Source organism: Chlorocebus sabaeus, chromosome 11 (genome assembly GCF_047675955.1).
Source record: "Chlorocebus sabaeus isolate Y175 chromosome 11, mChlSab1.0.hap1, whole genome shotgun sequence".
In the NCBI taxonomy this organism is placed as follows: domain Eukaryota; kingdom Metazoa; phylum Chordata; class Mammalia; order Primates; family Cercopithecidae; genus Chlorocebus; species Chlorocebus sabaeus.
In genome coordinates, this window is record NC_132914.1 from 16,624,967 (window position 1) to 16,634,205 (window position 9,239).

The following is a 9,239-nucleotide window of genomic DNA, read 5'->3' on the forward strand; positions in this document are numbered from 1 at the left end:
TATGAATAATGACTCATTAATGAGGTTGACAACCTTACACACTCCTTCCTCACAATTGTGGAATGGAAGCTTTGTGTTTTTGTGTAGTTACATTAACAATCTACTAACTACTTTACCACTGATTTTGTATTCTTCTCACTTCATGGTCTGTGCAATTTTCACCAAATATGTGTCCAAAAATGTATTAAAAATATTATTCTTTTCTCAGCACTCACCCAAGTCAATGTTAACAGGCTCTACATGCTATTAGCCTCCATACCAAGATTTCATTTGCAACAGTTGTTTATATTGTTTTTTGATTATAAAGTATTTCATACATTTAAAAAGGGATGGAGACAATTAGCACAGGGAATGCTCGACACCGTTAGTCATCAGAGAAAAGCAAATCAAAACCACAATGAGGTACCATTTCACGCTCAATAGGATGGCTGTAATTAGAAAAGACGGAAAATAACAAGTGTTGGTCAGGCTGTGAAGAAATTAGACCCCTCACACATTGCTCGTGAGACTGTAAAACAATGCATCTGCTTTGGAAAACAGTTTGGCAGGTCCTCTAGGTTGCACATAGAATTACCATATGACCTACCTTGCATTCCTAAGTAATATAAACATATGTTCACATAATAACTTGCATACAAATGCTCATAGCAGCATTATTCCTAACAGTCAAAAGTAGAACAATCCAAATGTTCATCAACTGATGAATGGATAAACAAAATGTAATATACCCCAAAATGGAATATTATTTTGCCATAAAAAGGAAGGAAGTGCTGATACATGCCACAACAGAAATGAAACACTGAAAACATCATGCTAAGTGAACAAAAGCCAATCACAAAAGACTACATGTGTATGATTCCATTTATTTGAAGTGTCCAGAATAGGTCAATCTATAGTGATCAAAAGTAGATTGCTGGTTTTCTAGGGTTGTGAACGGTTGGGAGAAACTGGGAAGTGAATGCTGGTGGATACATGATTTCTTTTTGAGATGATGAAAATGTTGTAAGATTGATCATAGTGATAGTTGCACAACTCTGTGAGTATCCTGAAAACCTTTGAATTTTACAATACAAATTGTATTGAATTTTACAATACAATTTTACAATACAAATTTTACAATACAAATATAACTGAAATATGTTATATTTCAGTAGAACTGTTAGGAAATAAATAAAATGAATAATTTTTAAAACCCTAAATAATTACATAGGCAATATGTAGTAGACACTCATTAAAATATCTCCAACATTTAAAACTATGTTTGCCAGGCCGGGCACAGTGGCTCATGCCTGTAATCCCAACACTTTGGGAGGCCAAGGTAGGAGGATCTCTTGAAGTCAGGAGTTTGAGACCAGCCTGGCCAACATGGCGAAACCCCATCTGTACTAAAGATACAAAAATCAGTCAAGTGTGTTGGCACGTGCCTGTAGTCCCAGCTATTTGGGAGCCTGAGGCAGGAGAATAACTTGAACCCCAGAGGCGGAGGTTACAGTGAGCTGAGATCATACCACTTCACTCCAGCCTGCAGGACAGAGTGAGACTCTGTCTAAAAATATATATTTATATAATATATATACTTTAATATATATGTTTGCCAATTTTGCACCAGATTTTTTTAAGAAACAAAAAGTTACAAAATAAGTTGAAATCCCCATCTTCACTTTGCCCATTTTGCCTAGAAAGAGCAACTATCATAAAGTTGGTGCACATCATTTCCATCTATATTTTTGTCCTTTTCATGTGTGTTATTATTTTTCAGATGGAGTCTTGCTGTATAAACCAGGCTGGTCTTGAACTCCTGGACTCCAGGAATCCTCCCACTTCAGCCTCCTGAGTAGCTAAGACTACAGGCATGCATCACTGCACCCAGTCTATATTTTTGTCCTTTTACTACTTATATGTATGTCTATAAATAAAACATGAGTCTATTTGGAATGTTTTTTACATTTTACATAAATGGCCTAATGAAAAAATAGACTTCACAGCTTGCTTTTTACACATTGTGTGGTGTTTTAAAAGTTTAAATCTGTCCACATAAACATATGTAGATCTAGTTTATGTACTTAAATTCTGTATAGTATTCCATTGTGCTAAAATAACACAATTAATATCTATTGTTCTAGTGGTGAAAATATAAGTTGTTTCCAAATTTTCATCACTACAAAAAATACTGGGAAAAAAACATTTCTTGAATATGTTTCTGTGGGCATGTCTACATATATTTATCTAGGGGTATATACCTGAAGTTGGAAGTTTCTAGGTTATAGGTTATGATCAGTTTAAATAAAGTACAGTATAAGCTTATTTTCAAATCTTATACCAAATTGCATCCTTGCTGGCAGTGGTTGAAATACTATTACCTCCAACCCCTGATCATCATTTAAAATTATCATTTCAAATTTTTTGTCAATTTGATGGTAATGAAATAATATCTCATTGCATTTTAATTTTATTTTCTTGAATTATGGTGAGATCAAACTTTTTTTTCATGTGTTTGTTGCTATTTAGGTGTTGCTTCTGTGAATGTTTTTCTTTTCCTTTGCAAGGACTGTTTATATAGTCTGGATAATAATCCTCTGTTAGTTATACATATTTCAAAAATCTTTCCCAATTTTGGCTTGTATTTAAAAATTTTAAATAGCATTGTTGTCAGATGCAAATTTTAAATTTTTGTATCATTAAATTTAACCATTTATGTCCTAATGGCCAGGAATTTTAGTGATATGAACATATTCTGCTATATTTTTTCTAAACATTGTAAGGTTTTGGTTGTCATATATGGATGTTAATCCACTTGAAATTTATTTTTTGTATTGTATAAAATAGATAAATACTTTTACCCTTTTCCTCAAATGGCTACTTGTCCCACAGCCCTTGCCCTACTGATTTATAAGTGTTGTATATCAAGTTTCCTGTATAGATTTTTGTGTTTCTGAATTATTTATTCTTTCCCCTTAGTCTATTTGTCTTGCCTTATGTTAATAAAGTGCTGTTTTAATTGCTATACCATATAAGTCTTGCTATCTTGTTTTTTCTTGTACCCTATCAGCATTGACCAATCACAGAATCAGAATAAACTTTAGAAGCAGTATACTTAGGGAAATAAATTTCTCAAAATGATAGAAAGTTGGCACTGGCTCTGGAATGCTATTTGGAATAATTTGCAGTGGTACCTGTTAGTGATATGTGCAACTATCTGAAAATGTTTTTAATCACAGCCAACTGCTATTATTTTAGTTTATAAAGATAACTGTCTTTCAACTTTGAATACTGCATCTATTAAATAGAAGAGTTTTCATCTGAAGTTGTATAGAATACCATTAAAACACTGGCACTATAAGAAACACATAGAACCTTTTTAAAGCTTCTTATACATAATATAACACTATGTGTCCATGAGAAAATCATTTTAAAGGCAAGATAACTAAATTCTGGAATAGTAAGGCATGTTAATCATAATATGAAATCTGTCATGCATAGCAGACATTTATATATATTCTGTCTTTAAGTTTTACTGCCAAAAAGTGTTGAATATAAGGAAACATACTGATAGAAAAAAATAAGAACATGAAAAAGGTCTTACTACAGTAGGAGTTAGCACTAACTAGCAACATTTCTAACCCTCAGCTTTCATAATGCCTGTTGGGATATTTCATCTGAATAGAACACCACAAATTAAAGCACGACATTTCTCAGATGATTTGCCCCCCTATCAGTTTCCCCTCTTCAGCTTCTTTATTTCTGTCATGTGTACCCTTGTCTTTACAGTTTCTCAATTATAAAAGCTTGGTGTTATCTTTTATTTATTTTACCTCCGTATACTCTGTCTATGGTAAGCAGAATAATGGCTTCCTCCCTTTCCCCCAAAGATGTCCATGTCCTAATTTCTGAAACCTATGAATATGCTACATTATATCCAAGGGGGTATTATGGTTGCTAATAAACTGACCTTAAGGTTAAAAATGTATCCTAGATTGTACGGGAGGGCCCAATGTAATCACCAGCATCCTTTAAGTATGAAGATGGAGATGGAAGAGTCAGGGTCAGAGTGATGCAGCCTCAGAAAGACTCAACAGGAAATTTCTGGCTTTGAAGATGACAGAGATTCAGGAGCCAAGGAATGCAGGCAACCTCCAGAACCTGGAAAAGGCAAGAAAATAGATCTCCTACATTACCCGGCAGGAAGGCAGCCCTATTGAAATCTTGAATTTTAGCCCAGTGGAACCAATTTCAGGCCTCTGACCTTTCAGGATGGTAAGATAATAAACTTGTGCTGCTCTAACCCATCTAGTCTGTGGTCATTTGGTAGAGCAGCAATAGGAAACGAATACACAATTCAATCACCAATCAGATCTTCGTTGATTCTTTTTTTTTTTTTTTTTTTGAGACAGGGTCTTGCTCTGTCACCCAGGCTGGAACTATCTTGGCTCACTGCAGCCTTGACCTCCTGGATTCAAGCAATCTTCCCACCTCAGCCTCCCAAGTAGCTGGGACTACAGGCACAGGCCACCACACCTGGCTAAATTTTTTGGATTTTTTGTAGAGACAGGGTTTCTCCATATTGCCCAGGCTGGTCTTGAACTCCTGAGCTCAAGCCACCTACACACTTCAGCCTCCCAAAGTGCTGGGATCACAGGCATGAGCCAACATGCCTGGCTGATTGATTCTTATGTTCTACTTCCTCTCAAATGGCTTTCTAATTGGGATAAAATGGCAGGCCCCACTTCTGGCCTTCCTTTGTTAGCTTCTGGATGTTGCCATAGATTCTTTTTTTTTTTTTTTTTTGAGACGGAGTCTCGCTCTGCCGCCCAGGCTGGAGTGCAGTGGCCGGATCTCAGCTCACTGCAAGCTCTGCCTCCCGGGTTTACGCCATTCTCCTGCCTCAGCCTCCTGAGTAGCTGGGACTACAGGCACCCGCCACGTCGCCCGGCTAGTTTTTTGTATTTTTTAGTAGAGACGGGGTTTCACCATGTTAGCCAGGATGGTCTTGATCTCCCGACCTCGTGGTCCGCCCGTCTCGGCCTCCCAAAGTGCTGGGACTACAGGCTTGAGCCACCGCGCCCGGCCATGCCATAGATTCTTAACAATGATGTAGGGCAGTGGTTTCCAACCTTTTGGCACCAGGGATGGGTGTCATTGAAGACAATTTTTTTACAGACCCAGGGGGTGGGGGATAGTTTAGAATGATTTAAGTGCATTACATTTATTGTGTGCTTTATTTATATTATTATCACATTGTAATATATAATGACATAATTATACAACTCACCATAAGGCACAATCAGTTGGAGTCCTGGACTTGTTTTCCTGCAACTAGACAGTCCTATATGGGGGTGATGGGAGACAGTGACAGATCATCAGGCATTTGATTCTCATAAGGAGTGTGGAATCTAGATCCTAGACCCCTCCTGTGTAGAATTCACAATGGAATTTGCACTCCTATGGGAATCTAATGCTAGGGCTGATCTGACAGGAGGCGGAGCTCAGGTGGTAATGGGAGGTATGGGGAGCAGCTGTAAAAACAAATGAAGCTTCACTCACTCACTCACTGCTCACCTCCTGCTGTGTGGCCCAGTTCCTACCAGACCACAGACCGGTACCAATCTGTGGCCCGGGGGTTGGGGACTCCTGATATAGGGGATCTAGTCCTAAACTGTGAGTCAGGTCTAGCCTATTTCTGCTGTTAATTAGCTTGTGACCTTAGGCAATCTCTCTGCTAAATTTCCTTGCTCTCTACCCCTAATACACACACACACGCACACACACACACACACACCAGACACCAGAAATTGAGGGAATTGACTAAGATGATTATTACATTTCTTTCTAGTTTTGGTTAGTATCATTTTGTAGTCTGTCTCTTGCTTCCTCGCATCTTCTATACATCAATCCAGAATTCTTCTTAAAACCTGTTTGGTATAAATTAAATTCTTATGTAGAAGCATGCATTGACTTTTCACTGCTTAGAGATTAAATAAGTCCCTATTAGAGACCTCTAACCACCTTCCCACTCCCCATCTCTCTGCAACAGTTTTTCTTTTCCAGGGTTCACTACTCACTGCAGCAAAACAGGTCTCATTCATCCCTGAGACATGATCTGTTCAGGTTCTTCCTCCTTCCTGAAATACCCATCACGTCTATATCTAGTTATCAGAGTCCTGCTCTTTCTGTAAAAGACCCAGCAACTACCACTCCCCTGGGACTGTTCCTCCCCCACAATTGCTGCCTACACTGTGTTTCTCAAACCAAATTATCATGAGAACTTACAAATGATCTAAGTTTTCCAACTCAACACTGAAGATTGAGGATGGTAGAGAGATGATAGAAGAGGGATAAAAGAAAAGAGAAACTAGTTCAAAAGAGTAAGGCTTTGCCTTTCAAGTCTCCGGAAGGAGTGGGGGAACAAATGTGTTTGGAACTGATCTAATATGACTTACATTATTATTTCTTTATCAGTATGTCTTATCTCCCAAGGTATAAGCCCTTAATGATGGAGTCATTTCTAATATTTTTTTTCCTTGTCATTTTAAAAAAAAGATGTCTTACCAACAAAAACTACTTACTTGTTGGCTCAGTGTTGTAATACATAAATGACAATGACATTTTTAGTCCAGTTTTAGTTTCCACAATTCATGAGGATACAAAATGCTTAATGAGCTCATCAGCCAAGTATTTGTTAAATTCCTGCTTGTGTATAGTACATGTTAGCAAAATAATCCCCAGCACTGGACGGTGTGGACTCTCAAACCCCCTCATTCCTTGGCCTCCGAATCCCACGTTTTCAGCAGCACTTTTTGGTAGGTGCCAAATGTAACTCATAGTTATCTAACCCCTCTTGAATGTCTCTGGTTTCTGGGAGGCAGTTCCTCCTACCAGTGGTCCAAAGCCTACTTCATTCCAAGCTGTGTAGTCACAGTCATATTGCCAGGGCAGTCAGCTTCATCCAGTGGAGCAACACAGAGGCCTCGAATGAATCCAAGATGTGGCTCACTGTCCAAAAGCAAGGGTAATTTCTTAAGAAACTGGGCATCTATGAAAGGTAGCATAAAAATTAATTCCATTCTGAAAATTTATGAGAAATTTTTAGATTTCCTCAATTTAGTTAACTCATAATAGTACTTAGTCAGATTCTTTGCTTGAAACTTTCTGTCCAAACCATCTATTCAGCCAATATTTGCAGGCCTGACTAGAGCATTATCTTCAGGGGAGCTCTCTCCAACTTTGCCATTTTATTCTAAAACCAGAAGGACTTCTGTATGATCCATTTACACTGCAGTACTCCAAGATGCTAATAGCTGAGTGGTCATGATGAAAGTGAGCTCTTGGCTCAAGTCTGGGGTAATAAGTTTAATCCAAAGTGAACCTGAGGACTTGGTCTGAAATCCCAGACACTGTGTCAGCACATATCCATCCTTGAGAATCTAACAGAGTACTATTTTAAAATTGTTTCATATAGCTAAGTACTTCACTTTTTCCTATTTGTTCTCTTCCTAGTCAGCTCTCTTCCAGGTTTTTCTTTTTTCTTTTTTTTGTTTCCCACACTTAAGTTCATTTCTACACACATATTGTACCAACTGTCAGTAGCATACAAATGCCTCCTTCTTTGGCTTGTCAGTGACATAAATTTTCTCTAATATAACCTGACAAGGGCATTGTATTAGAAATGTCATTTATTTCTCTCGTTTAGTCATAGATTTTAAGTCTCTTTCAAAGACTGTATCTTTCTCATAGAAATTCCTTTGCCTACACAATATTTTTGTTTCCCACACAGAACATATATTTATATGTGACATAATGAAGCTGGCAAGGAAATGACTCTTTCAGCTTTTTAAAACCACACTAGTAGCTTGGAGCTAATATACAATGGGCTAGTTATTTCTATCATACATACATACAGATACATGTATTACACTACCGTCTTTAAAGCATGTATCATGTACATTCTCATTCACATACACAGCCATGCATATAAATTAACTGTTGCTACACAGCCACAATCTCTCACATTTCCATATTCTTCCAGTCTTTCTCCCTCTCTTCTACTTCTTAACTATGTTCATCATAACCAGGATTATAACATACTGGGTAAACTGGCTATCATGCCCAATATATCTGGAAAAACATTTAGATACACTGCTTTATAGAATGAACACAGCTGGAATCCAGAGAACAGTGCAAATTTTTAAAAAAATTTTATATTATACCATCTTACTTGAGGCTATAGAATAAACCTTACATGGTTACCTTCAAGTCTTCTCTTTTCTGTGAATCCTCAATTCTTTTCTTTTCTATCTTTCAGCAGTTGGTGCTAAAAATGGTGGGTTGCCACCACCACATAATGTGCTAGCTCTCTCTTGGGAGAGCACAGGTGAATTGAGGGCTCTTTACAATCCTTCATGGACATAGGCTGGGACAGCTCAGAATCTTCAGAGTCAAGCAACTGTAAGACAAACAAATATTTTTCTTTCTAATATTGGTCACCACTCATGGCAAAATTTCATTGCACGATCATGCTTTAAAGAACTAGACCTGATGATAGAAAGAAATTATTTTCCCTTACCCCTTAGCTATTGCATTCACCCTCCTTTCCACCCACCGACCCACCCTCCTGGGACTATTGACTGGTGTAATAATCCCAGAAGATTGTCTCTCTCACAGAATGACTAAAGCATCCTTACCTTCATAGAATGACAAGTAAAGTGATGTCCTTGGAATTTCTGCTTGAATTTGGTGCCCTGGGCCCTCTTATTGAGAGATCAGATTCCAGGGTGAGAGTAACAGGCCAACTAGCCAAGAAAGAAAGCTATTTGTTTTTCTTTCGAACTATGAAAAGACCCTGCTTGTGAGTATATTTTAGAAAGAAGAAAGGAAGGATAAAAAAAAAAGAAAGCAAGGATATCTCTGGAACTTTGTCCTGTTTTCTGCAACAAAATGTGAATGAATAGTTCAAAGAGTGAAAACTTTTAGTGATGGCTGATGTCTCTCAGGGATAAGCTGGATCCCCAATGTTTTGAAGACGCTTTGAGTCCAAAAATTGATAATCAGAAAAGTACTTTTTATTTGCTTAATGTATCCCTGTTCTGATTTCAATTAAACTCCAAATTTTGTTTTAAAACCATAGATGAAGAAGACAGACAGTCCTCTTCTGCCACACACACGTAACATCTAGCTGTACATAGCAGACACAGATGCCCAGAGAGTCTTGATGTCTAGCTCAGGGTGACCCAGGTTATATCACG

General features: G+C 37.7%; 1 long non-coding RNA gene across 1 annotated transcript; it reads right to left on the bottom strand.

Annotated features, from left to right (window-relative positions):
* Positions 1–857: 857 nt before the first annotated feature.
* LOC103218695 (uncharacterized) lies at positions 858–8,423 on the bottom strand. Its single transcript, XR_491670.3, has 3 exons — positions 8,245–8,423; positions 5,270–6,990; positions 858–4,140 (listed from the first exon to the last, which is right to left on the bottom strand). It is a non-coding gene; the product is annotated as an uncharacterized lncRNA (long non-coding RNA).
* Positions 8,424–9,239: the final 816 nt, after the last annotated feature.